We start from the raw sequence: 27,438 nt of genomic DNA, 5'->3' as shown, positions 1-27,438 counted from the left end.
ATTCCCTTTTCTAAATTTAAAGATGCGAGTTAATTTGTTTGTACATTATTACAAATTTTTTATGATACATTATTATAAAAATTATTAGATACACAATTTTTATATATTCAAATATATTAATAAAATGTTCGAAAGATTAAATTTAAAAGAAACTTTAGAAGAAATCATATATTCTAAAAACCACTGGTCCTCCTTCGATTAATAAAGCCGATATCCACAACAATTTCAAATAATCACCTCGGCATATTGCAAGCTTCCCATTATGATCACAACCAAAATCAAAAATACCAGAATCAGAATCTCCTTTTACCCAATTCGAGCAGCTTCCACGAAGAAGCTTTTCAGGCCAGTAGAAAACGAACGCTTGTAACGGGGAAACATCTTTGTCGACACGTTCTAGACGTGGCACGTGTTTCTTTGATCGCGTTAGTTTTAAGTAACCAAACTGTCGCTTGTCACGTATGCAAAGTTACGTATGCATCCGGTTTCAAAGTGGCCACTGCTCGTCACAGTTCGATGTTGTTTTCTCATACATCACCAAACGATTCACTTCGAGTGAAATACAGTAATGCCTCGCATTCTGATCGCATTCAAAAAATGACCTGATCGCTATCCCCACCATTTCTCAGCAAAACTTTAGGAAATATCAAAGGCTATTCTCTAACAAGCACGTTTAACGAAAACAAACGGAAATAATATTGTTTCATTCTATATATCTATTCTTAGGTCAAGACAGAATAGACTCTGCTTTCAAAACCATTTTCGGTCTTGATCTCAGCATTATTAGATATTACGCACAGGCTCTGAATTCCAGAAATAATTTTTTTCATTGATACCATTATTAACATGCCGTGTCTTTTTTCTAATTTTGTAGATAAATTATCAATATATATAAATACATGATATTAAATTATAAAAGATATCTGTCAAAGATATTTCTTTCGACTATGTATTCGCGTGCTAAGTCGACAATGCTTCGACAATGGCAACGAACGTGTTAAACATTCTAGTTTTCTGAAAATGAAAGATAACGGAAGAATAATTAATTGGAACAACGAAAATAAGGAAATAAGTAATATTTACGCATTCGTTTCGTAATTCAAACGAGAAAAATTGTATTACAGTTTCTCACGAGTTGAGTATTATCGAAAAAATCAAAATCTTATTCGTACATCGGCTCGTAAACAAGAAAGATATTCGGTGTTCGAAAACGGATGATGTGGCAACATTGCTTTCCACTGGCGAGCAAATCGTCGTGTATCGTTCCACGTTTGGTCAAAACGTGGGTCGATTCTTGTCGTTTACCGACCAAATTATCTACAGCCTTCGCGGGGCCGAGCGTTACAGATTTCGCCTCGTTTCCTCGACAGCAACCCCGTGAGCACCCTCTGCGCTCCTCGAACGAAAATGTAGGTCGTAAAAGCAGAGTCGAGTAAACGGAACGATTTACAGCTTTTTCGCCGGGTTAAAAAAGGAACGACGATAAAAGTTGGATCGTTTAACGAGAATCCGAGCTTCCTGGTTCCTTTATTTCGTGATGTAATGTGAATGGAAGATACGATTGTGTTTTCGTCTTTTCTTCCTTTCTTTTTTTTTTTTTTTTTTTTTTTTTAATAGTTAGAGTGAGATTGGAATAGGAATTGGAATTCGAAAGATCATGAGATTTTATTGAGATGATACGGGGAATAACAAGCATCTGTTATTTTTTAACGGAAATTTAACGAGTATCGATTCGAATTATCAGAAACATTGTTAAACTTGTATTTTGTATTTATGTAAAGGTAGAATATGTGTGGTTTCGATAATAAATAAATTTTGTAGAATTTATTAATCAGAATTTTCATTGTTATTCCGATTTATTAATTAAAGAACTGTTTAACGAATGAAATCAATAATTATGCATAGATCATCATAATTCTTTCTCTTAATATTTCATTAATCATATAATAGAGTAGGTTAATAATTTGACAATATCCATTTTATCCATTTGTATCCATTTTTAATTATAGAATGTTTTATTTTTTTTTAAAACAATTTGATTTTCGTTAAAAAAATTGTATTCCCTATTATATTATTTTTTCACAATTTCTTGCATATTCTATATTGTACGTGAATAAAAAAAAAACCTGTAACATTTAACACATTCGATTGGCAATACATTAAAATCAAACTAAAATAAAAACCACGTGAAATGTTATATTTTAATCAAAACACGGTATCGTTAAACATAAATCCTCTAAAAAAATAACATACCAGATCGGTTGACACGATATCTATATTAATACTCGATTCAAAACACAAAATTCAATATTATTTTTATCTCTGGTCCGCACATTTTTACGTCTTTCCTTCTTTTGTGACGCGATAATCCATCCTTCTTCAAATAAAAAATAAATAAAAATCATTTTAATAGATATGTACAAACTATTTCACTTGATATATAAAATACCAAAAATATAATTCATACTTTCAATCGAGAATTCCATCCTTTTTTTGAGCTCCTTCAATCTTTACCTTTATTCTATCACAAAGAGCAAATCCTGATAATCCTAAATTTAAAAAACTGGTAATGCGATACTTTTTTCAACACGTTATCACAAGAACAGATTCACAAAAATGAAAAAAGAAAATTAAACGAATTATCAAAACTCTGTAACATCTCACGCTAAAGAGATAAAGCTTTTTTCCAACTCTGTGTCGTCAGAGATTTCGTTTCGAGTGCGCTCCTCGTGCCAGCTAATTACAGGACGAAAAGAAATTTCGTCCCTGTGACTCTCGTGGATATTATATTTCGTGGCATCCGCATTCCACAAGGTTGCGTAAGAAGAAAATCGTCCAAAACAGTACGACACCGTGCATTAATCACATTGCGCGTTCAAGCGAATATATTTAGCTTCTTTGATGGACAGGATTCGAAGTTCGAAAAAAGAAAAGGAAATCGCGTTCCTTGGCGATACGTGCCAAGATGAGTCGGGTTGTTGTTTCGATGCGATTGCCTTTGTAAATCGATTTTTCATGACGAGAATTTTAAGATTGTTCTCGTGGGAATAAAACATTTCGTTACTTTTTTCTTTATACATATATATAAAATAGAGAATGCGAAGATTGAAAAAGCTTAGAGAGAAAGTCAAAGATAATTATTTTAAAAAGATAATTATCAGTTGGATATGGATCATGCTTGAACTATGAGTCCATATTGATTTATTTTTATTAAAAAGAACGCATCATCACTTTTCAAATTCATTTCTTTCAATACATCATCCTTTCCTATCCTGCCCTATTTCCAACCAGTACTTATTAAACTCCTCCCTTAAGAATACCGAGTTATATTCGCACAAGCGACACGAATATTCGCATTCCTGTTCGTAAAATGAAACCGAAAAACAGAAAAATGGAAAAGAAGAAACAAAAAGATTACATCACCCCTGCGACAATAAATCGACAAAGACGACACGACGACTTTTGAAGTCTTGCAGGAAAACATGGGCGATAAACTCGCCGTTACCACGGACAATAAACAGTCGGTTAAAGCTCACTAAAGATCCACCTACGCGAGTTCTCTTCTTATCCTCGTAGAATTCCAAGGGAAAACGTTCGACGGGATTCCTCTCTCGCGCGAATCCGTCGTTTCGAATTATCCCCCGTGCCATTAAAATTCACGCGAGGGGACCACGCGATAGATAAATAAATAGATAGACAGATAGATAGATAGATAGGTCCAAAGGGAGAAATTTATCATTTGCAAAACGATCCCTGTGCAAAACGGGGAAGGATGACCCGATCCGATAAAGAAAAGAAGAAGAAAAACTACGTAGTGAAAAAAAAGAAAAAAAAAGAAGGAAAATATCCTACCTTGAGATGGAGAACGAACAGGATCTCCTCATTTTCCCGTGGGGCACTAATGTTTCGCGGCTTGGTGATTTAACTGCGCCACAAACTACGGACGACAATGATCGCACGATCAGCCTGCTCGCAAATGACACTCGTTATCGTTAGCGGGCGCGCTTACCGCACGCTGGAACAACACGATCGTGGACCCGGAATCTTCCAGCCGGGGAAACATCTGTTGGACCAGTACACGCAGCTGACGGACGCGGCGGCGTCTTTAATTGCCGCTCGACGCGCATTAACGGCCGCCCCGTAAGCACTCGTAAAAACACCGTACCACCTCGACCGTGCGCCGGCTGGAACATTCGTGGAGCACGGGAACGAGAACCGAATCCGTCAAGATTCCACTTTTTCATCGAAACAGGCCGTATCCGAGACGAGTCGTCGTCGTCGACGCGAACAATTCATTCGCTTCGTGATTAAGAATCGCGTCACTTGCACCTGGAACGACCGAGAGTCGGTTTCGCTGGACGACGAAGGAGTCAGGGCACACCTCGAACACGCGGCCGGAGTCCCTCTTATTCTCGGAGTCTAACCGCGCGTCGACTTGCCAACGGCGACCCCCTGCATCGTGATGGACACTCGAGCCGATGTCCGAAACCAGTCGATCAGACCGGCAACCTTCCTCTTCCTTCCGATCGAACACCATAACATCGTAGAAAATATGTCGCGGGCGAATTATATATACATATATATATATATATATATTTAGGCTCGTCACCTGTGATACATGACACACAACACTCGCGAGCACCTCGAATCTATCCAATCTTCCCTCTATCAGACGGATCGCGCGCAACGGATCAGAGGGGGATCGGCATGGAAGATCGAACAAGGGATCACTGGCATCACGTCGATCGGTTACCGATCACTTTCACTGCGCCGTGTCGCTCCGCTCGTCCATGATCCACTCGCTGACTTCTCATCCTCCCATCAATCCGTTCATCGGCTAGGACGCCTCGAAACGCTTCGATCCGCGACTCGTGCACGACACTCATTCGTCGACCGACACACCGCGACTCGCGACTCGCGATGATCACCGATCATCGATCACACGCACCAAAGACTCATCGATCCGTCCCGTCCCCTGTTCCTCCGCTCTTGGTCCAACACAGGGATCCCGACTGAGAGAAGCTCCCGTTGACGCGCGCGCGTCGAAACCTCGCCGCGGAATCCGGACCACGAATTCGCTCGAGACGCCGAGCCAATAGCGGCGAGAAAAATATCCTCGGCTCTCGGCACGCGACGAACAAAGAGGCCCGCGACGACAACCTGTTAATCAAGCTGACGGCGGTCTCGAGGCGCGCGCGAGGCACGCGTCTACCGTGAGATAACTTGCCGATCGCGCGAAACCGGTCTGGGCAGAGGTTGAATTCCGGACGCACTATTCCAAATTTCCTTCACTACCACCTTTCTTATATCTCCACGGAGGATACAGTGCCCCCCCTTAACAGGTACATCACACGACACGTCACACTTAAACGAGAAAAGAAAAGAAGAAGGAGAAGAGGAAGGAGAAGAAGAAAAAGAGAAAGCATCGATGTCGTTATCGTTGCACCGGTTCACTCAGCTCGGAACACTAACAACTGGCACCTCGTTGCCACCTTTTGGCACGACGATTCGACGATTTCGCTTTCAGCCAACGTGTGACGCGGGAGACGACAGGTTGGTGGTGGAGACGGTGGCCGCTGGCAGGCCAGGCCGAATATCACGCGCCGGTGGTGGCGATAATAGAGGAGGTAATGGTGGTGGTGGTCGGCGGTGGTGGCGGAGGTCGGCCGGTTGGTGCAGGTGGCGGCGGCGGCGGATGGATGTGCCAGAGTGCGGGCTTACGACGGAATGAGAGGAAAGCTCGGCTTAGGAGCGGTACAGCGTGGCATCGCCGACTCCGCGAGAGAGTTGCGCGTTATCGACCCATCCGCGACGCTATATTCAACCGCCAGCACGCGCTGCTCCGCTCTCTCGGCCACGTACTACGCGCGCGGCGACGCGTACTACCGAGAGGAGCGGCGCGTACGCGGCCGACACCGGCTGCGCCGATGGATCCTCCGTGGTGGCGATCGAAATTTTTCTCTCGCCGATGCAACACGCGGAAGTGGCCGGCCAAGGATTTTCGTGAATGGAGGGAAAGGGGGGGCGAGAGTGGTGGAGTTTGTTTGAGGAGGGATTTTTGCTTAAATTGCTTGGAAGAAATCGGAGGGGGAGGGGGACGTGACGCGAGGATATTGGCGAGGATGCGATGGGATTGGAAATGGTTTTTAGGATGATTTGATTAGATCGGTGGCGTCGAAATAAGAAGATCGAATGATATTTCGACGTCGAGGTGTTAGGGATATAACACGAGTGATGCGTCTCTTTCGATCTGACATTCGTTATTTTTATCGGGGAAATTTATCGATGCGATTTCGGTTTTTCCGGAAGTCGTTATATCGTTCGTGAAATAATTAAATAAGCGAATGACGTTATTCGTATTTATTTGATTCGAGGACATTCGGAAAAACTTGTTTTTCTCGAAAAATCAATAATCGGAATTATACCATTATTATTCTGAACTACTTACACGTGATATAAAATTTAAATGAAAGAAGAAGAGAGGTTTCTGAAAAACAAGTACTTTCTGAAAAACAAGTTCAACATAATTTAATGTAATTTACTTGCGAAGAAGAGTCTTGTATTATGAATATTGACAATTAAACGATATTGTCTGAATTACAATTTTTTATACAAATTATACAAATCAAATATTTGCAAAATAATAATACAAATCTATTTTCAAAAATAGATTATAGAAATTTTACTTTACTTTACATCCAAAATGTCCAAGTTTTTTATTGATGTAACTATTGATAAATTTATATAGAATTATATATTTATAAAGAAATCAGATATTAATTCTAATAAATATGTACGTTATTTTAAATTATCTTCTTTGTATTTCTTCGTTCCTTGATGATCTCTTAAGATAAGACCATTTGTATCTCTGTCATATCAATGACAAAAATACCTTGCATCTATTAGTATAGAAATCCAAAATGAATGTTGTATCGTGTATGCAAAAGAAAAGCTGAATACACACTTGACTTTTCAATATAATATTTCAATAAGTCCAAATATCACGATTATACGTGTAAAGTTCGAAGTGAATTCGATAATATTTGTTAAAGTTAAAGAAAACTCGCAGAAATGTGGAAAAATAAGATCGTAAAAATATTCGAAAATACCATATAACAAAATCAATCCATTTCGTAATCGTTACAATAAAAAATAACACGTATACAGTTAGTTTGAATAGGAAATATTGCATTATCCTTATTTTGATACAGATACGCAATGATAATATATAATAAGACTATAAATCATATCTCATTACTAGACAATACATAACGATAATATGATATAAGCACAAGTGTAACAGATATATTCTTTCGTTACATCACACGCGTAATTGCTTCCCGCTCCAACATGTATTATTATCTTACACATATTATTGACAACACGATAAATTATCGTTAAATTTATTAATATCAATTGTTTCAGATTATTTCCAAACTTTTTCCCTCCATCGACAAAAATTCTACAAATCCTTGTATCATTGGATAATGGATTTGGAGCTTTTTCCTCGAACGGGGATGACTGAAAATCGCTTTTTTATCGTTCAATCGTCGAATCTCTTCTTCTCGCATTCTGCGCGCCTGCTGTTCGCGTCAGTTTACGCACGGTGTGCGAAAGAGAGAGCAGCGTCGAGAAGCGTGAAACGAATATTCGAAACGTAATTCGTCACCAATTCCGCGGCTTTGTATGGCTGGAGCCGCGGGGGGAATTGAAAAGCGGCGAGCCGTTCGTTTCTTCCTCGTTCGATTCGTTAAACGGACAAATTTATTCCTTCCCGTTAATCGTGCTCTTTCTACGTGACCGCTGTTACTCTTTCTTCAACTGTATAATGAATTGAAAACGTCACCGAAGGAGAGCAACGACTTTGATTTCGACTTCAATTTTTTTCTCCCTCTCCCCCTCCCTTTGCGTTGTTTACGCGTTTTGAACAGCCTGTCGAATTGATCAATTGAAATCAAGGTTTGAAATCGATGTTTTCTTTCGATGTAAGGGAAAGGTACATTGATGAAGTTGTGAGTATGAGACATACTTGAATTTTAAAAATATATTTTGCGAATAGAAACGTTTCGATAAGTAAATGTGTATATTTTATGGGCAATGAAATTGAAATTGTGATACAAGATGAAAAAGTTTCTTAAATACGAAACAAATTTATTTTTGAGAAAAGATATTAATTATTCTTTGATTATACTCTTTTAATATTAAAGAATTATTGAATTATACAGAGTATTATCTTTGTAAAATCCATACAATCCTTATTATGTCTACTCAGTAATATTTAAGAATATAACAGAAATCATAAAAAGTCAAGAAATCCACTCACAAAAGTATTTTTTACGGTATTTTGTATTCGACTTTTACAGTGAAAAGCACAATTGTATCTACGATGAAAAATTATCGATACTTTAAACTGTTATTTTTAACTTTATTTAAAAAAGATATTTTTACATCATGAAGCAAATAAAAAAAGTTCAAAAATTCTCTTCGAAAAATTGAAAAATTCAATCGATTGCAAAGACATTGAAAATTTCTTTTCACGAATGAATGCTTAATAAACTTGGAAATTAAAATTCAAATTAATTTTCGAATTCTCATCCTAATCAATCTAATTCTAATATTCCAAATATTAATATTTAGAAACAAAAAAAAATGTTCTATATATATTTATTCTTGTATTCTTGTATATCAGATACAAAAATAACCTTTCTACTCATTCTTCAATCCGTTTACTTAACGGGAAAATTCCTTGAAATCATTGGATTAAATGATACACACGCTCATGTACACAGGACGCCGTTCAATCGTACGTACGTAAGTCAGCTCGTTTCACATCTTTATGGAGAAAAAGTCTATGGTTTTACGGCTCGATGCAGTTGGCATTGTGGCGGCCATTGTGCCACGATCGTTGGACGCGTACAAAGGTGGTGGGTCGCCGATAATCGGAAAAGCTCGGATGGAAATGGACGGAAAGAAACGAAGAAGGGTGGCCGAAAAGTTCGAGAGATAGGAACGTCTTCTGACCTCGGATCGAAACGAAAATCGGGACGTGAATGCACGCGCATGGAAATGTCCTCTTCAATGGACTTTTCTTTAACCACTATGAAATGGAAGCAAGAGTTTGACCTTTCTCATCATTTTTTGTTGTTCCATTAACCGTATTCTATCATTTCTATTCGCGCTTTCCTTTTCTATGGAACGTTTCTCAGAATCAAAGTGATTGGCGAATACAGTAAAATGATAATGATGTTAAAGTGTGCGGTTTAAATTAAATATAGAGTCAGTGTAATAATTTGATGAATAATAAATTGGGTTATCGAAACCAATGGAAATTTTGTTTTTAATGTAAATTCGGATGTATGGAAAGTTGTACAAGATGTTCTGTTTAATTGATCGAATATCTTCATGAAGAATTAAAGTTATTAAAAAAATATTTTAACAGGTTATTCCATTCAAAAAAGAATCGAATAGAGGAGGAAATGAAATTATAAAATTTAAAAAGAATCATTGGTTTTAGTAATATATTTATTCTTTAAAACTTAATAAAGATAAGAAGAGTATGAATAACAGAGTTGTAAAAAATTTGTTTGCACAATATGATGTCTTTCTTCTAAAATGATAACTTTAATCCGATAATAAGATATCTGACTGTATATTAAAACAACTTGTATATATTCTTATTAAAAAATATTAGGATATTTTATATTTTTAATAAAACTTTAATATTTGAAGAATTTTATACGTTAAAATATTATATGAATTTAACATTTTTTTAAAAATGTTAATACACAAATATATTATTATTATTTATTTTATAAAATTAAGATTTCTTTATATTTTTTAAAGAATATTGATTTAATTTTCTTCAATTTTAATATAATTAAAAATTTTGAGCAGAAATATATAGAAAAATAATTTTTTTAATAAAATTTTGTTTTACGAGGAAACCAATTTTTACTTTCTTTGTTTTTTAAAATTTTATAATGATACAAAATAAAACAAACTTTTTAATTACAAGATTTTGAAGTTTTATTTCTTTTTTTTAATCCTACTCAAAAAATATTTTCAAGTGAAAAGATAAAAATGTATTGAAAGTATTTAAGAGATAAAGAAATTTTTTATCAAAAAATTTTATTATATAGCATTATATTCTACAAACATGAAATTTCAAATTTTCTCATTAAAATTAGAATTCTTGGAATTTCTGAGTTTTCTTCTAAGATATAAGAACTGACTATTCCAATGTTAAAATATCCCAAGAAATTTATTAAATATATTATTAAATAATATTATCTCTTTTTCCAAATATCTTAATTATTATACAACAATATTAAATAATTATTCAAAGTGTATAAAATATATTCAAGAAAATTAATTATAAAAAATTACTACTTCAACTCTTTAATGATTATTTACGCAAAATACCATTAATAATTGAAACAAGTAAAAAAGTAACGCACATTAAATCCATAAAAAAAAAATACCTTCAAGCGATCGATATCAAATATCAAACACAAAATTTTTTTCGCAAAAACGAGACGAGATAAAAGCACGAGAAATTAACTTTAAAATATCCCAAGCATGAAAGTAGAAAAAAGTAGGAGAAAAGAGTGAAAGAAGAAAGGAGGGGGGAGGGAAATCAAAGCGCAGTTAAAGATGGAATTAAAAATCCTTGGTAGAGAGGAAATTGAACAAATTTAGACGAACGAGGGAATAATTTTTCCGCGAGGATTGGCCGAAACGATTACGCGCGGCGGGATGGAAAAAGGTGACACAGGTGCGAACGGGCCGGAAACACCGACGAAAGCCGGCAACGATATTGACACAAGCTTCAGTTTAATTTCTCCGTCCGGTAAACATTGGTTTTCCACCCACGCGGAGTTACGTGCACCTCCCCCTCCCTTCCCTCCCGTGTCTTGTTCGATCGACACGAATGTTGAAAGAATCGAACCGAACCGGGGACGAAACGTGGCCACGTTGTCACGCGACAAATTTGCTCGTCGCTTCGCCAGCCATTACGATCACCTCGGTTTGCGGATCAAATGGGGGAGGGGGGGGGGGGGGGAAGAGGACTATTTCTCGTTTTGCCGGATTGGACCAACGAAATGCGTTTCGCGTTATAGAAAGAGAAAAAAAGAGAGAGAAGAGAAAATCATCGGTCATGATGTAATTTCGGAGTTTGATACATGGTGCATTTAAAATCGATGAATTTTTTATCGTTTATGATGGATCGAGATTCGTTGATGGGATCTTTGTCTCGTTATTTCCCGATTCTCTGTTGGAAATTCAATCTCAGAAGGCTTGGACAAAGGATAATAGTGGTGTGAAATTTTTTTCGATATTCTCGATTAGACTTTGGATAGGTTTTAAAAGTGAAATTTTATGATGATTTCTTTTTTCTTTAATTTAAATTTATTTGTTAAATGTACGTACGACTGTATTAATACATTTGTGCTACATCTTTCGATTCTAAAAGGATAGATTGGAATAGCTGTCTCATTCTATTTGAGTCTTGATTCGTTTAATACACACTTCGATTGCTTATAACTTAATAAGTGATATTTTTGTATAAATATATTTCATATTTGTTCTGATCTCTCCCTCTCTAGATCGAAAAATGTCCATGAATACATTAATAACTTATTTATGAATATTTGAGAAAAAAAATCATAATTTTATATCTTAGATAGAAAATCAATTAATATTTTCTTAAAGAGTATAGAGATGTAAAAATATGGTATAAAAAAATATACAAATTTATTAAAAAATTGAAATAATTTGTGAAATAAATGTTGTTAATATTAATTTTGATTTATTGCTACATACAAAATTTGTATTAATTTTCATTCTTATTAACGTCCCTTCGAATAATTTTGTTATCAGTTTAGATAAAATGTTTGAAAAATTGTACGAATTATAATAATATTATAATAGCAGCTATAATAGAAAATTATTCTTACAAATTAAATTATAAAAAAAAAAATTTTTTTGGCTAACTTAATATAAATAGAAAAAATATTTATAGAATTTAGAAATATAATAAAGAAAAATAAAACTGATATAAAAATTATGTAATGCACACATGTTATGCAATTTAAATGTAATACTTATAAAAACATTAAAAATGATAAAAGAACGAATTTAATATCAAACACTCGATAATTTACTTATCAAATTTTCAGAGATGATAATTTGACATATTTGATAACGTTCATTATTGGTCTACGCAATTGTAAGCTTCGATATAATTAATAACACGTATTGATACATCGCTAATTATTTAAAGTTACTCTCTCTGCTATCGAACGATTCCGTTTCACAAACAAATTTATCATAAAACCCCGAAATATGTTAATCCGTGAATTCAATTTTATCTTGTTTTTGCATTTCAAAATAATAAATGTAAAAAATCGATGATATCGATATCGTCAACAGCTATTAAGCGTATCAGAGATCATTAGATTATTAGATAATTTATGAAAAGGCAAATTAAAAATTAAATGATACATATTTATAATATTAATGCAACACAACTATAAATATAATCTTAATACAACTTTCGCATTTAATAGGTTAATAAAAATAATGTCTTTTTCAAATTAATTTATTATTAATCAATTCATATTTTTGAACATATAATTCTATTATTGAACATATTAATTTCTCTTGTGAAAAGATTTTTTTTCTAATCTTAAAATTAAACAACATTTACATAAAATATTTTAATTAGAAAAAGTATGCTTTACCTAATATATACATATATTTTTTCATTAATTGATAGATGAATTATTGCTGTTTGATATTTATTATAAATATTATACTTATTACGAATATAAAAATCACAAATTAACTTATCAACGAGCTATTATAATGGAACGTTCAAACGATCAATATACGAAATGTTAATATATTCATGGAATAGCTTTAAAGGATCAATTTTAAAGACACAAAAACACAAAAATTGATATACAAAAATGTTAACACTTATTTATTAAGTTAATAAATAACTTAATTTTAAATTTTTCTTATTAAATATTGAACATAATATTATATTAATATATATTGATCATTTTTACACATATTCTTAATAATATTAAAAACATTGAAATAAACAATATATATATATATATATGTACACACTGATTAGCTAAACGCTTCTTAATACTATCTTTTCTTATTTCTTATTCTTCAAACACAAAAAAAAATTGATAATCTCTTGCATCAAAAGAAGATGAAAACACACGCAATAAATCAATTCTTTTTCATCGATCCACAAATACAGCCAGTAATTTTCTATTATCGAGTCAACGTACATAATCATTGTTACACATTGAACACGTTTATTAACATTTCGACCGACTGTCAATCACCTGGCTGTCCGATGGACAAAAGCATCGTTACGTCAATTTGTATAGAAATAATGCAACGAGGTAACGTTATCCCGGTCGAAAACAATACGTCCCGGTAAAAGATATAATTAACGAAGCTTCTGATTTAATATGCCCTGCTTTAAAGCAACATCCATGGACTGTCGACAAATGATTTGCAATTAACGCTCTTGACGCGTTGCTAATGCCGTTCCTATTCAAGCATTATTGTTCACGATATTATCATTATTCCTATTATCATTTCCATACTCGTGATCAAAAAGATATTGAACGTGTGTTAAGTGTTATTAGATTAGAATTATTCTGTGGAATGACTAAATTGTTTGACAGAGAATAACGTCCTTAATTGACTTTCGTAATATATTCAACGAAGTACAAGTATTGCTCGAAATATCGTATTTTTATTATAATTTCGAAAATAAATTTTTACATCTCTTCTTTGCTTTCACTGTTTTGTCATCTATCACCAGAGATTAAATAAAATTTTTAACTTTTATAAATAAAAATTATTTATTCTTTTTAAAGTTAATTTATTTAACTTTTATATCTTTTCAGTTTTAAGTTAATTTCGTATATTTATATTTTAGGACTGTTGTAAGTGTTCAATTTTAATCATTATTTTATATTCGATTAATAGAAGTTCTCTTTTGAACAAATATTTAAAGTATAAAAATTGTAAATATTTTTTGAATTGATTTTATTTAAGGATATCAAATAATGATTCAGTATGGTCAGTATGGTTTCAATTTCAAATCTATCTCTCAAAATTTCCAGGAAATGTGCATAACTTTATCTTCTTCAGAGCATAAATGTTTTTAATTCTTCTGTTTAATTAGAATTTTTTCTATTTTGAAGAAAATAAAAATTATTTACTTGGAAAAACATGGAATAAAAATTTCTATTAATACATTTAATAACAATTTTCCCAGAAAATATAATAGTCGTAAAGTTACACTTATTTCATAATTAATTTTTATAGTTTCATTCGATCCTTAATTACATATTTATTCTTGATTCATAGAATATAAGAGAATATAGGTATTAAATGTTTTTCTTTTGAATTGAATAAAAAAAATGGAGGATTTGAATTCAATAATGTCAGCCCTGGACGATATTTTCTCTATGCAAAGAATAAAAATAAAAAAGATTTGTGCATAATCAGCATGTATATGCAGAAATTCTTCTTTCGAAAATGTAACTTTTTTAAATTTATAATTGCATTATGATGTAATATATTAATTTTTCTACTTATTACTTATATGTGTATTTATTATTACATTTAATACTAGATTGTTTTAGATAAAAAAAAATAACTGAATCTTGTACATTCAACTTATAATATGAATTATTTATCTCATTACAAATTTTTTAATTTTGAATGTCTTGTAATGTTCCATAACTTTATCCTTTGTTCATCATGTTTTGAAAGGAAAATTGATCATGATGGACTAACTTTAACATAATGGATTAAACTTCATCACGTAATCGTTCTACCAATACCGTCACTTTACCAAAATGGATGAAAATTTAAACAAGAAATTATTTGAAAATGATTTTAAATGATTTTAATACAATATAAAATTATTTTTCCAATATTCATTCTAAAATAAAAATAAAAAAAAACATTTAAATTTTCAACTATTTATTTCACATATTTTTATTCCTTATATTTTAATTCAATCTCTTGATATAGGTATAAACATACGAATTTGGAAGATCGACTATAGGTATCGATTAAGAAGTTTCGTAGAAAAAATGAATTAAATCACAAGTTTAATTCCATTCTTTTCAATTTATAATAAAATTTCTATATTTATTTATCTCTATATTTATCAAATCTAATATTCGTCACGTTTTTTTGGCAAGAAAATGCTTCGATATTCCCCCAAAAATCCATTATTCATCGTCAAAAGTTTTTTATCCTACGATTCATTTTCTGCTATCGCAATTTTTTAATAAAATTTAAATTTTTATTTAAAATTTACTCCAATCTCGATTCGAAGTTTTTAAAAGAATTTTAAAAGATTATTCCTTTTTTCATTAATTTTTTCATTAATTCTTATTGATAAAAATTGATTCTATATTCGATATTCTATTCGGTTCTTCGATTACACTGTATTTATAATTCACCGTATTTGTATAAAAAAAATTTATCTTTTCCTCAGAAAAAAGTTCTACTAATTAAAATTTCTTTTCAAATTAAAAAATATCGACACTTTGACTATAACTATCCTGTAACTTTTTTTCAATTTTATTCCATTTTTTATTCGATCGCAAAAAAAAAGATAATCCGATAAAGAAGACGAAATATACGCAAAGTCGACTCGTCTCGTTCTCCTCGCCTCCAATTCCGAGAAGTCGTATCAACTGGTCACACTCGGTTGTCGCATCGTCGACGATGACGGCACCTTCTTCTATTTTCGATCGGCGGAGTTGCATAACCAGGCTCACCGAGGAGAAATAGGAACAGGGTGGGAATAGAGCAGTCGAGAGGAACGAGTCGTGTATATACGTTTGCGAGTACGTTTGCCTTTCGACCAGCTCGGCTTTTCCGCGAAAAACGACAGTATAGATTGCCCCAGGAATGTTTTACATCGTCGGATACTTTACTTTTTGATCAGTCGAACACCGAAACGCTTTCAGTAAGGGGTTATCCGTAAGAAATGTTTGCGGAGTTTAATTTATTTATAAATTTAATGTTTGACAATAAGATTTTTTTGTTTCAATTCAATTGTGAAGATGTATCAAAATTTTTTGGTATATTTAATTTGTTTTCTAATTGTTTTAATCTTTATTCAAGTCGATTATTTAATAAAAGTGATGATAAAATATAATGACAATAACAAAGTAAAATAATATCTATTTTAATCATCGTGTTGTATCACTTTATTTAGCAAGCTTTATTATATAAATTATGTTTTTTAATATATATATAATCATTCAATACTTATTACAACTTATATGAATTATTATGATTTGTAAAATTTTATTTTGAAGACCATATAAATAAATAGAAAAGTTGTGTACTAAACAGACTTATATGCATTTACATTAATAATAAAAATATTTATTTACAATAAACCTATTTTCTGAAAAAGATATTATACACTTGTACTTTGAATATTTTTAATGAGCAAATATATAGCTCATATTGTGATAATGTTTCTTTATTATATAGGGAGATTGAATAAGAATTAATATCTAAGATAATCATTTTGAAATCTAAAGAAATATGAGATATAAGGAAAAGTTGCATTCATTTCAATTCTTTTCAAATTTCATTTAAATTATTTTTTGATAGCAAAAGATAATAAGTTATTTTAGATGTCAGTTTTTATTCATCCTTTATAATCATAGACGAGATTTTTCAATCAAATGAATCATATCTTTCATTTTAAATAAAAATGCATAATATAAAGATATTTAGGCGAATATAAGATATATTTTATATGCGTTATCGTAAAATATACAAAAATCGTCTCACTTTCATCTTTAAACTTTATCTTTATTTTGAAAAAAAATATATTTTATCATTAACTTGTTTTATGCATGTATTCTCTTTTTTCAAAAATACATTCGATAAAATTGAATTCATTTTTAATTTTTTTTCGCAATTAAACATCATTTCAAATTTAATTACTAAAAGTATTCGACGATACAGTTTATTTAGCGTTCATTATCCATTCCATTCATTATCCATATAATGAAATGTCAAAATAACTCGCAATTTTTGAATTTATTCAGCTAACGAGCGAACACACTTATTCAATATTGCTCGATAAAAAGAAAAATCTCACGACGAGGAAGATATGATCAGGATTGATCATTGATTCCATGATACGATGATTAATATCATCGATCTATTGATTTTCTATAAATAATGAACAATGTTCCTAATTATAAATGTTAATTATTTAAAATATGTTAGATTTTGCTTCGCATAGCAATCGTTAGTATGATTATCAACGTGAAAAATGAATTGAAAAAATTAATAAATAAATAATTTTTTTCATTTATATAAAATATAATTTTTAATAAGAATTTTTAATAAGAAAATGAGATTTGAAACTTTGATTTTTTTAATTACATTCAATTGTAAAACATAAGATAATAAAAAAAATAGATAAAACATGTAAAGAAAAACAAATTGATTAACTTTAAATAATAATCAACGTTTAATAATACTAATAAAATTTACAATTTCAAATATACATTTCAATTCCAGTTTGAATCTCTTGATCCAAAATTAATTTTACACAATGAAACCCTTTCAATTCCTTCAAACCAGAAAAATCGAAAGCATTGTTTCTTCTTTACATTATATTATTTACAAAAAATTATAAAATCAATAAAAATAATAATCTCCAATTCCAATAACCAAAAAAAAAAAAAATGTAAATTTTAAATTCACAATATTAATTTATCTGACACACTTTATCATTACCTAAAATACTTTGAACTTTCCCTCAATTGCTACAACTCACTGCTAAAGAAATAAAAACAAATATCTCTCGATCTTATATTTTCACTTTACATCCTTCTTAACAAGAGGCATCCCTTCATTTTCCAAAGAATTGATTCGCATATCCCGTTCCGTTCTATCTCAATACGTAGATACACACACACACACACACGCACGGAAGGAAATCACAGCAGCAACAAGGATCGCGCGAACGATCCCATAACCATCGACAATATCCAGGTGGGAAGGGGACGGGAGGGTGGACGTCGCAGAAACGCGACATCGTCGGCCCACGTTTTCCGCGGGCCATTGTGCGCTATCGATTACCGATGTCCGTCGTATTTAGCCGTCGAGGCCCGCAGTTTCCTCCGCGAGCACGCTATTTTCTGTTCATTGGTCGCCTTATCGCGTGCCCATCCCCTCTTCTATCGTTCACGGGATACGAGGGATATCCAGCAGTCGGAACCCGCAGGTTCAAATTGTTTGCATTGTGCGGATCTCCGATGATATTAGCCATTATATTAAACTCTGAAGAGTCCGCTCGAAAAGGGAGCGGGGGTAGGGATGTGAATAGCGACTCTATCGCCGCTGGCTACTGCGAAAGGGGGGATGGACGCTTCCTTCCGCTTCCACGATCCTCGCTACGAAGGTCGACGATTTCGACGCTTCCTTCGTGGCTTCGGTCCTCCCCGAGTAGTAGTTTCTCGATTTTCTTCGAGAGATCACTGTTTGTTGCCGTGGAAAGCGAAGCTGTTTGTGATAATGGCAAGAAGTGGCGAAGGTTTAAGGAAAGTTTGATTTATCTTTCTCTCTCTCTCTCTTTTTTCGTTGGATTAAGTTGGATTTTTGAATTATAGTATAGCATTTTACGAAGCGATTGAAAATTTTTCTAATATGATTAATTTCCTTCTTTTTTTTCCTTCCCTTTCTTTTCATTAATTGAAGAAGATTTGATTAAGGAAAGAAGCTTTGAATTTTTTTAATTCAAGTATAGTGATTTTTTTTTAAGGAAACGATTGGAAATTTTAGTAATGAATTGTGACTAATTTACTTTTTCTTTTTTCTCTCTTAATAACTTCGGAGATTTGATTTTTATTTTTTTAAATTTTTTTATATTAGTTTTAAGAAATAATTGAAAATCTTAAACTTGTAATGAAAATTAAAAAGATATATTTTGTAAAATCATATACGTACATAAGTTATAAACATTTCTCATAAAGATTTTTATATTCAAAAAAAAAGTAATATGTCTATCATTTATTTCTATATCAATCGATTTTGATGGTGATTTTGAATTGCACTTTTTACATCGTGTAGTGTAAAAAAAAAAATTAATATAAATAGTAAATTAAAAAAGAATTCGTCATTCGATAGATAATTTTAAAAAAGTTATTTTATAAGATTGAAAATATTTTGAAAATATAATGACAATAATAAGATACTAATATATAAGATAAAGTTGAATAATATCGAAATTAAATAATAAAATATGAATCATGGACTATGTTTACAACAGAGGAAAGATTAGAAATAGAAAAAGTTCTTAATAATAATCGTTAATAAACTTATTAACAATTGAACTCCATTTTTTTCGTTTTCAATACTTTCCCTATTGAAATTTTGATTAATTAATTCATTTATCATTAATAAAAATTAACAATTTATTATAAATTAAATTATATTATCATCTTTCTTCAATCTTTTCAAATAATTCTGTAATTCAATTATAATTTACATTATAATATCCCCCTTTTTTATCATAAATATCTTCTATATTCTCTCTCTCAAGAATCGATTCCTCAAACATGTCTCCGTGTACATAATAAAACAATTCTAGCAAAATCAAAATAAAAAAAATCGCAGAAATCGTAAATATCTGTATATATTCGATTCTTTCCCACGCGATCAGCATCCCTCGAAAAAGCGCGTCGAAGAAGGACCCCGCACGCACGTATTTCTATCCGATTTCACTCGATTTTCCCTTCGACGCACTGTTTGCGTTCATCCTACCGAACGTCGCTCGTCTTTCGCAAAATACACTTTCCATACGTCCGCATTAATTTGCAGATTGCAAATGGCGTAGTGGAGGTACACATCGATAACGATTATTAGTCGCTTCCAGAAGGGGGTTTCGATTCGAATATGCTAACGAGAGAGCGCGACGTCGACTTTGCCTATTTGTAAAATTGAAAAAAGAAAAAGAAAACTAGGACAGAGAGTGGCGTTGTCGATGTTTATGTAACCCTTTGAATATTTCGTCGTGTTAAAGCGTAGAAGCGCGGTCTGTTCTGCGATGGCGACCGCGCGATTTCTGTTGCTTTGATGGCGTTCACCTCTGTTAATTTGTACGAAAATTGTTGGCGGCAAACCGGCCTTCGTGTTGCGGTTTTCGGTGTTTTTAGAAGTGTTCGTCGTTTCAGAAATTTTCGATTCGACAATTGACGGTTTGAGAAATGTGCATTAATAATAATAATAAAAAAAAGAAAATACACGTAATGAAAAAATTTATATACAATTGTTTAATATGATACGTTTGATTATAAAAATTTTCTTTTCTCATGTTGATACATTTGATATCTGTTTTAATTTTCAATCGTATTCAATCAGATCATATAAATTCAAATGAATAACTTTCATTCTAATAAATACTTGATTATTTTTGTTCTACTTTAGCGATGATTTGATGTTTGGGTATTGTATGGTTTTTCTTTTGTACGTAGGACGTTCATATTGAGCCAAATTATAAATATAAAATAATAGAAGAAATTGTATATAAAAATAAAATGCTTTTCATTATTTACTTTAATTGTCATTGAATCATTGAACAATAAATAATGTACAAATGGTTCTTAACGAAAAAAAATTTTATAAAATACTTATGAAAAATATTGCAGGTAAATTCTGTGATGATATATTTGTGAAATGATACTTCAAGATTTATGACAATAATATTCATTATTAAATCTTTTGGCATCAAGATCGTATCTTTTCTTCAATATTTTAATATACATTAAGATGAAATGAAAATTAAGAACAAAATAGTTTTTTTTATTCGTGACTTTTTACAATGAAGAAAGAAAAATTATCTTATCAATCTAATCCAAAGCCAAGAATATAACTTTTTTTGTTTTTAATAATAAATCATTCCGCAAATATTTTTAATTTATTTATTTATATCATAAATCATTTATTAATTATTCATATCATATTTATATATTCATATTGAAATATAAATAAATTTGTAATATAATCGTGAAAACTATCTTTTACACATTATATCTGAATCATCAGAGCAATTCTTTTTCGCTATTTAATGCATTAAAAAATAACCATTTAATTTTTACAATTTAATTCGCATTTTCGTATAAAAAAGATACTCCTTCTCAAAGAAAAAAACCGCAATTAAGTACAATCAACGAGATCTCTCACTTGAAATCTACGAACTAACCTTTCAAACAATGTCGAATAGAGAAGAGAGTGAAAAAATCTTCATCCCTTTAAATACCAAACATCGTTAATCTCCGAAAACACATTTTACTTGTTGCATCCGCTTCGAAAAATAGATTCCGAAAAAGCGGAAGCGAATTTTCGGCCAAATACCATTGAGCCGGGTTATTAGCGTTAAGCGTTTACGTAAACTCTGATATCGGACTGTTTACGCTGTGACGTTTTACGGAAGTACGATCGAAAGTTTCGGTTTACGATAAGCAAGGTTGTTTCTAGTTTGCGTGCGCATGCGCGGACGCGAGCGCCCTCTCCGCGAGGAGCGCCGCAAATGCGACTTTGATCGTTTTACCTTTTGATGTTCATCGACGATATCTGACAATCTATCCGTCCCTCCATCCGGTTATCGATTATCGCCCGTGGCGTGGAATGAATACGCGTGTCGGATACGTTCGAGGACAGTGTGCTCTCCGTGTGTGCCGTGCGCGCAATTTGTCGCGCGGCCAGCGTCGATTCGTAAATGGCGGCAGGAAAATCGTTATGACGTATTAAGCCTTGTCATCGTTTGAATCCGTGTGATGTGTACAGAGAATGGAACGAAATTTGGATGAATTGGATAGTAGTATGATGAACGATAAGGAGAGAAATGTGATGTTGATTCTTTTTAATAAAGAAAACAGTTTTAATCGTTTATCTATCTCTGTCCTTGTCCTTGCTTGACTCTCGCTCGCGCTTCGATCCATTGGTCAATCATACACTTCAGACACATACACTTCAGTGACATGCATTTCCAAGAAAATAGGTCATTGCGCCGCCCATTTATAATCTCTGCTGTTGCACTTTGAGCATTATAAACACTTTGAGTATGATGTGAATTATAACTTCTTCTGTTTTGAATAAATTTTGTTAGATTTATAGTTTTCTTCTCAAACTTTTTTATACGAACAGCCGAAATTTTGTGAATTTATGACTTTGCGTGGACGTTTGTGTTCCGTTGTTGTGATATAAGAATGTAATTTAAAGCATGTTTTACATAATATGGCATATTTCTGTGTATTAGTCGAATATTTCGACACGTTTCAATTACGTAAAAATGTAATATTGACTAATTTTCTTTCTTAAATCTATCTTGTTTATATATAGCTTACTATTTTTATTTCTTCGGCACTTGTATTCTGAAAGCCTACTTCAAACTCTTGTAAAATCTGTTTGAAGCGTTCACGAGTTGTGCAATGGATAATATGTACTTGATTATAAAACTCGTAATTTAAATCTGTAGTATTTCGATAATACAAAAATAAATAAGAAATATTGTAGTCATAGATAATATGTGTAATATTTCTATTTAGATCGAAATAATATTTGTATCTAAATTCTACGTATTGCATAATATTCCAATACATATTGTTCTTAGATATCAAATCAACTTTCTTGTTGCCAGGAGAAACTGCTATTGCAATAATTCTTAAGAAAACATTGAACAATATTGTTGACTTTTGAATTCTATATTATAGAATCAATATATAGTTAATCGTTTATATTTTATTCATAAAAATTAATGTTATCGTTCAAATGAAAACGTCATTAATAAAAAAATTTTTTAAACATAATCTAAATATGAATTATGTAATGCTTGTTCATATTTTATAATTAACACAATTTTGATATGCATTTTTAAAAAGTGTCGTAAACCAAAAAATTAAATATCGTTCGTTAACTCTCAAATAAGCTAAAAAATAAAATTAATAATAAAGTTAAATAAAGACACGAGAAACGTCGAAAATATTCTCAATTTTTTTAAATTCAGAAAAAAGAATCTAGCATTTATTTAGCCCGATCATGAAAATATATTTAATAATGAAAAAGTATCAAAATTTTTTTAATTCAAATGAATTTTTAAAAATAATTATATCAACAATTTATTTACCAACACCAATAAATATTAATTATATATGAAATTTTGGATTAATTTTAGGTATTTTTTTAATAATTCAAATTGTTTCAGGATTCATCTTATCGATACATTATTGTCCAAATATTGATATTGCATTTTGGTCAATTACTAATATTATAAAAGATATAAATTCAGGATGATTATTTCGATTAATTCATATAAATGGAGTTTCATTTTATTTTATAATGATATATATCCATATTAGACGTAATATATTTATTGTTCCTATAAACTATCAAGAGTTTGAGGAATTGGAATTTTAATTTTATTAATATCAATAGCTGCAGCATTTATGCAGGTTATGTTTTACCATGAGGTCAAATATCATATTGAGGAGCTACAGTTATTACAAATTTATTATCAGCAATTCCTTACATTGGTGATACAATTGTATTATGAATCTGAGGTGGATTCTCTATTAATAATGCTACATTAAATCGATTTTTTCTCTACATTTTATTCTTCCTTTAGTAATCTTATTTATAGTTATTTTATATTTATTTGCTCTTCATTTAATTGGATAATCAAATCCATTAGGATCAAATTATAATAATTATAAAATCTCATTTCATCCATATTTTTCAATTAAAGATTTTATATTATCTTATTTATTTTTATATTTATTAATTTTCAATTTCTATATTATTTAGGAGATCCAGATAATTTTAAAATTGCAAATCCAATGAACACTCCAACTCATATTAAACCAGAATGATACTTTTTATTTGCTTATTCAATTTTATATTTTGTTATATTAAAGATAATCATTCACAAAATAATTTTCAATTAGTCGAGGACTTGAAAGTAAAGTAAATGGAGAAATCCATTTTCCATTCCAATCATAATCTCTCTTCCTCGATGTAATATTATATTCTCAAATATTTTCTTTAGTTTAATCTTTCTCTTATCTTAGTTTTCCTATCATAATTCACACTTGATTTATCATCTTCTAACTTTCTTACATAGCTTCATAGCAAAATTCATCGAAATCCTTAAATCTCATTCTATTCTCGAGTTAGTCTTTATTTCATCAACGTAACTCTGTTCAACGCACAATTTTCGTTTGCCTCAATAAAATTATTACATTCATCTTTTTTAATATTTAATTCAATCCTATCCTGCACATAATTCCGAGGGATTGAAACAGATCAGACATCGTCGCAACATACTCAAAAAGAAATATTCGAAACAATTCTATTTCTTTCCTTACAAGTAATAATTCTCAAATCGTTGGCTGCCGTCGGTCGAGGTCGGTAATTCGTCAAGCTTATCGCCCAATTCGTATCTTTAAATCCAATTACACGAGCGAGGCACACGTCGAGCAACGATAGGCCAGAAGGAGAAGAACGGTTTTGCGTGCATCGATCGTTCGCCAATCAATCAGATCGATCAACTGGTCGAATCAAATGATTCGGTTGAAACAACGTGCGCGCAACGTGTAACACGCGCCGACGGATGCTCGCACTTGGACGAATTATATATGCAGGATATAATAAGCTGCCGGTTCTCGAGATATCGACGAGTTATGGCCGCCCTAATGGGTTCATAGTGGTTGATTTATAACGCGGGGTCGAACGTGTTTCCCTTTGGCTGGCATGCGCCATAAAGCTGGACGGAATGAGCCAGGCCTTCGCGACCACGTCCTTTCGGCCCTGTGATGACCCGCGTCAGCTTTCGATTTATGGCAAGCTTTCAAAAATATATTACGCCACCACGTGATGGAAGCACGATAGTTGCAAGGGAATGTCGCGTTTCCAATCGAGAAAATAATTGTGCATGAATTTGAGAAATGATTTTTTTTCTTTTCTTATTTTGCGAAGGAAGGGAATGAAAGTTTATACAAGATGATTCCGCGAATTGACAACTTGTTCAACAATTCAAGTTAATTTTTAATTTTTGCATGTTTAATGAAAAATTGTTTGAAGAGATTTCAAAATTTTTCAAAATCAACTCTTTAAATTCATAAATTTTATTTATAAACACACACACGCATATATATATTTTTATAAATCGAAAAAATATTAACATTCTGTAGAGGAGCGGCATTCTAATTGTTTTTCGCATTTTTAACGAGCAAATTCAGTTATTGACTTGGTGATGTGTGAATTTTAATTTTTTTACGAATGTTATCGATTTGGAGGAATTGTGTAAATAAAAGATTGATTAATTATATATAAATTTATTTGTAATTTTTATAAAAATAAAAAAAAATGTTTGTTTTATTCAAAACTGCGATCAATAAAAAAAATATTAAGCTATGTTAATTAAATTTAGCCGTTAATGAAATATTTTATGATAAATTGCTTTGATTTCATAGTATTGCCAGAAGAGTAATAACCGGCAGTAAACACAAACTCTATCTTATCTAAATTTCATACACAAAATAATTAATATTGATACAATTTCATAAACGAGAAATCAATGAGGCGACAATATCTAAATCGATTTTGGGCTAATAATAAATATTACACGCTAGTTATTAGTCTACTGTTCTATATATATTGTTACGTTGTCTTCATTCTCAAAGCAATTTATCATAAAATATCTCGTTAATCTTTAGTTAAGATTAATCTTTAAGTTAATAATTTTTTACTTGAAATTTAATATTCCTTTGATTTCTTTGAGTAAAGAAAAAATACGATTCCATTTATGGAAACAAAATTAAAAAATTGAAAATTTTGAAAATATATAATATATAATAATTTTTCATTAAACATATAATTTATTTGAGTGTATGGAAAAATTCCATAAAAAATTCTATATTTTTGAGATTGCTTATTGCAATAGAAATTAATTGTTAAAATATATGAAAAAAAAATTGGAAATTGAAAAGTTTAAAAATTGTATGACAATAATTAATTCATAAAGACAAATTCCAATAAGAAAAAATTACAAATAAAGTCAAGTAAAGAATTAAGATTAAAGATTAAAAGATTTATAAGCAGAATTTAGATAGAAAATTCATATATAGAGTTTACATAGAGAGTTTAGATACAAAGTTTTGATAGGGAATTGATAGAGAAATTTAAACGTATAGATAAATGTTATATAGAAAATTCAGATAGAAGATTCACAAACAGAATTCAGATAAAGTTTGGATAGAAGATTCACAAACGGAATTCACATACAAAGTTCTGATAGAGAATTTAGATAGAATGTTCATAAACAAAGCTCAAATAGAAGATATAGAAGGTTCATAGACATAATTTAGATAAAAAATTTATAGACAAAGAGAGAATTTATAGATAGAGAGTTTGGATAAATGATTGATAGATTCAGATAAAGTTCAAATAAATTTAAATAGAAGATAGATTTCATTCAAATACAAATCTAAATACATATAAATAATATCAATAATTGTACAAATGAAAAACAATAATACATTACTCAAATAAGCTAAATACCAATATCAATTAAAAATTAGTACTATCATTACCAGTAAATAATACAGAATAAATAGATTTTCTATTTTCTCGTCGAAGCGAGTTCAAATCCTATTAATCTTCCTTATTTCATTCTTCGCATAAACGATAAATAGCTTCTAAAGAATTCCAAGACAAGATATTAAAATCCTTCGACTTCCAACGCTTAAAATCAAACTTAGACGCACACTTAGCGGGAACGTCGATCGTGCCACGTTCGAAAATGCCACGACGTCTCTTTTCTCTCGACTGTCCCCATACATCACTCGATTCTCGTTCGATCCCCGTCACGATAAATCTTCGCGTTCTTCCGACGATCAGCGCTGCTGTCGGCAAAGGAATTGGTTATTCGAGCCGTTAGTTTTCAAACCTGGCCACGTTGTCGCGAGGGTGAAAAAGGGGTGAAGTATCGCGTGAAATTCGATTACGCGGTCCGCGTCGCATCGTCACGATGGCGTTCGTGTTGTTTCGATATCAGCGTCACGGTGAAGACGGTCTTTTGATCAAAACTCGCATCTCGTTGATGGCCTTGGGCCCACGCGGCTGCGTTATGCGGAACACATCGCTTTCCTCGTGGATCGTAAAAACGCTCGAAATTTCGAGAAAAATTTGAAATTCGATTATTCTTGCAGATGATATCAATTCTATTTTGAAGAATTAGAAGGATTACATCGTAATGAATTTCTGTATTTTTAACTCTACCGACTGTTCATGAGTTAGAAATAGGTGTGAATGAAGGAAGAAAATATTTTCATTTCTGTCACTCAATTT

General features: G+C 31.6%; 1 protein-coding gene and 1 long non-coding RNA gene across 9 annotated transcripts in view; one reads left to right on the top strand and one right to left on the bottom strand.

Moving 5' to 3' along the window:
- The window catches only part of LOC108001347 (histone-lysine N-methyltransferase 2D), a 681,552-nt gene that overhangs the window by 459,076 nt on the left and 195,038 nt on the right, over positions 1-27,438 (bottom strand). Inside the window, exon 1 of one of the 8 annotated variants that reach the window (XM_062075751.1) lies at positions 3,853-6,806. The exons of the other annotated variants lie outside the window; for them this stretch is intronic. The gene's annotated coding sequence lies outside the window, so the exon portion shown is untranslated. Of the gene's footprint in view, positions 1-3,852; positions 6,807-27,438 lie in introns of those variants that run through there. 8 annotated transcript variants of the gene reach the window in all.
- LOC114577974 (uncharacterized) overlaps positions 1-27,438 on the top strand; it is a 144,644-nt gene that overhangs the window by 60,569 nt on the left and 56,637 nt on the right. The gene's annotated exons all lie outside the window — the stretch shown is intronic.

Source organism: Apis cerana, linkage group LG5 (assembly GCF_029169275.1).
Source record: "Apis cerana isolate GH-2021 linkage group LG5, AcerK_1.0, whole genome shotgun sequence".
Taxonomy (NCBI): Eukaryota; Metazoa; Arthropoda; class Insecta; order Hymenoptera; family Apidae; genus Apis; species Apis cerana.
This window is presented reverse-complemented; position numbering and strand designations above follow the sequence as displayed.